Source organism: Theropithecus gelada, chromosome 1, assembly GCF_003255815.1.
Source record: "Theropithecus gelada isolate Dixy chromosome 1, Tgel_1.0, whole genome shotgun sequence".
In the NCBI taxonomy this organism is placed as follows: Eukaryota; Metazoa; Chordata; class Mammalia; order Primates; family Cercopithecidae; genus Theropithecus; species Theropithecus gelada.
The window spans coordinates 59,736,824-59,740,492 of NC_037668.1; positions in this window are offsets into that span (position 1 = coordinate 59,736,824).

A 3,669-nucleotide genomic window follows, 5' to 3' on the forward strand; every position below is an offset into this window, starting at 1 on the left:
AGGAAGGAAGGAAGGAAGGAAGGAAGGAAGGAAGGAAGGAAGGAAGGAAGGAAGGAAGGAAGGATCTCTTCCCCCCTACCCTGGTGGAAGGGCTGGAAAGTGGGTTTGAAACTGGGAACTGCCTACTTCCTCCCATACATAAGAAACTTGGGTTGGGGAAATCCTTTGGTCCACCTTAAATGCTTGCAGCTGTGTAGCTGGCGCCCCTCCCCCACCTTGCAGCTGGAAGTCCCTGCCTGAGGGCGCCCTCTGTGCAACCCACTTCTGGCTAAGTCCAGACCTCAAGAACCCCATCCGCTATCACACCACCTTTTCAGCAAGTGTGTATTGCCGGTACAGTGAGCTAGCTGGGTCTTGTGTTTGGTGCTGGGGCCGAAGGATGACTGGGGAAGGTTCTGTTCACAGGGTTTTCAGTCTGGCAAGAGACACAATTAAGCTGGTAAAATTGCAGGAAGAGAGCTGTGCCAGTTTCCCACAGAACCCATCTATTCATCCATCCACCTTCTTTTTCTTTTTTCTTTTGTAAATGTTTTTGTGGAGATGGTGGTCTCCCTGTTTTGCCCAGGCTAGTCTTCAACTCCAAGCCTCAAGCAATGCTCCTGCCTCGTGGACTCCCAAAGTGCTGGGATTACAGGCATGAGCCACCATGCCCAGCCTCTTTTATTCATCTTCTTTCCCTCCCTCCCTCCCTCCCTCTCTTCCTCTCTTCCTCTCTTTCTCTCTTCCTCTCTTTCTCTCTCTTTCTTTTTAATTAAGAATAAAGAAGGCCGGGTGCGGTGGTTCACGCCTGTAATCCCAGCACTTTGGGAGGCCAAGGTGGGCGGATCATGAGGTCAGGAGATCAAGACCATCCTGGCTAACACAGTGAAACCCCGTCTCTACTAAAAATACAAGACAAAAAATTAGCTGGGTGTGGTGGTGAGCAACTGTAGTCCCAGCTACTTGGGAGGCTGAGGCAGGAGAATGGCGTGAACCCGGGAGGCGGAGCTTGCAGTGAGCTTGCAGTGAGATTGCGCCACTGCACTCCAGCCTGCATTACAGAGCAAGATGCCGTCTCAAAAAAAAAAAAAAAAAAGGCTGGGCGTGGTGGCTCACACCTGTAATCCCAACACTTTGGGAGGCTGAGGAGGGCGGATCACGAGGTAAGGAGTTCAAGACCAGCATGACCAACATGGTGAAACCCTATCTCTACTAAAGAATACAAAAATTAGCAGGGTGTGGTGGCACACACCTGTAATCCTAGCTACTCAGGAGGCTGAGGCAGGAGAATCACTTGAACCCGGGAGGCGGAGGTTGCAGTGAGCCAAGATTGCACTACTGCACTCCAGTCTGGGTGATAGACTGTGACTCTGTCTCAAAAAAAAAAAAAAAAAAAGAAAAAAAGAATAGGCCAGGGCAGTGGCTCACGCCTATAATCTCAGCACTTTGGGAGGCCGAGGCGGGCAGATCACTTCAGGTCAGGAGTTCGAAACCAGCCTGGCCAACATGGTGAAACCCTGTCTCTACTAAAATACACAAAAATTAGTGGTGGCAGGCGACTTAATCCCAGCTACTTGGGAGGCAGAGGCAGGAGAATCCCTTGAACCCGGGAGGCAGAGGTTGCAGTGAGCTGAGATCAAGCCATTGCACTCAAACCTGGGGGATAAGAGCGAGACTTCTCTCAAAAAACAAAAAAAAAGGAAAGAAAAAGAAAAATAGAGCTGGGCACAATGGCTCACGCCTGTAATCCCAGCACTTTAGGAGGCCGAGGCGGGTGGATCATGAGGTCAGGAGATCAAGACCATCCTGGCTAACACAGTGAAATCCCATCTCTACTAAAAATACAAAAAATTAGCTGGGCGTGGTGGCGTGCGCCTGTAGTCCCAGCTACTTGGGAGGCTGTGGCAGGAGAACTGCGTGAACCCGGGAGGCAGAGCTTGCAGTGAGCCGAGATCGCGCCACTGCACTACAGCCTGGGCAACAGAGCGAGTTAAAAAAAAAAAAAAAAAAAGAAAAAGAAAAAAAGAATAAAGGAATAAAACAATGGTACTTCATAGGCAGAGAAGGCTTTTTTTTTTTTTTTTGAGACCGGTCTGCCTCTGTCACCCAGGCTGGAGTGTAGTGATGTGATCAGGGCTCACTGCAGCAGCTTTGCCCTTCTGGGCTCAAGGAATCCTCCCATTGCTTGATGGTCTTGATCTGACCTCGTGATCCGCCCACCTTGGCCTCCCAAAGTGCTGGGATTACAGGCCTGAGCCACCGCGCCCGGCCAATTTTGTATTTTTAGTAGAGACAGAGTTTCTCCATGTTGGTCAGGCTTGTCTCCAATTCCCGACCTCAAGTGATGCGCCCACCTCAGCCTCCCAAAGTGCTGAGATTACAGGCCTGAGCCACCGTGGCCAGGCTCTATTATTATTATTATTATTATTATTATTATTTTGAGACGGAGTCTCGCTCTGTCGCCCAGGCTGGAGTGCAGTGGCGCGATTTCGGCTCACTGCAAGCTCCGCCTCCCGGGTTCACGCCATTCTCCTGCCTCAGCCTCCCGAGTAGCCGGGACTACAGGCGCCCGCCACCGCGCCCAGCTAATTTTTTGTATTTTTAGTAGAGACGGGGTTTCACCGTGTTAGCCAGGATGGTCTCGATTTCCTGACCTTGTGATCCGCCTGCCTCGGCCTCCCAAAGTGCTGGGATTACAGGCGTGATATTATTATTATTATTTTATTTATTTATTTATTTGAGATGGAGTCTCATTCTGTCACTCAGGCTGGAGTACAGTGGCACAATCTCGGTTCACTGCAACCTCTGCTTTCTTGGTTCAAGTGATTCTGTCACAGCCTCCTGAGTAGCTGGGACTACAGGCGCACACCACCATCCCCGACTACTTCTTGTATTTTTAGTAGAGATAGGGTTTCACCATATTGGCCAGGCTGGTCTCGAACTCCTGATCTTGTGATCTGCCTGCCTTGGCCTCCCAAAGTGTTGGGATTACAGGCGTGAGCCACTGCACCTGGCCTCTAGCAGCTCTATTATTAAGAGTGTATATGTTTTCACTTATTTATTTATTTATTTATTTTTTTCAGATGGAGTTTCGCTGTGTCACCCAGGCTGGAGAACAATGGTGCTATCTCAGCTCACTGCAACCTCCACCTCCAGGGTTCAAGAGATTCTCCTGCCTCAGCCTCCCATGTTTTCATTTCTTAAACACTGATGTCCACACTGTGCTGGATGCTGATTACTAAGAAGAATAATACCAACTTCTGCCTTCAAAGGGCCTTCTGGTCCACTCTGTTCCAGACTTTTGCATGTAAGTTTTGCACACACACACAAGCCTTCTTTCAAATTAAAAAAAAAAGTGAAACCATAGTATAAACATAAAATTGGAACTATTCTATGAAAGAAATCAGACATGAAAGAATACATATTTGCTTCAGCCCAGGAGTTTGAGACCATTTTTTTTTTGAGACGGAGTCTCGCTCTGTCGCCCAGGCTGTAGTGCAGTGGTGTGATCTCGGCTCACTGCAAGCTCCACCTCCTGGGTTCATACCATTTTCCTGCCTCAGCCTCCTGAGTAACTGGGACTACAGGCACCCGCCACCAGGCCCAGCTAATTTTTTTGTATTTTTTAGTAAAGATGGGGTTTCGCTGTGTTAGCCAGGATGGTCTCGATCTCCTGACCTCGTGATCCAC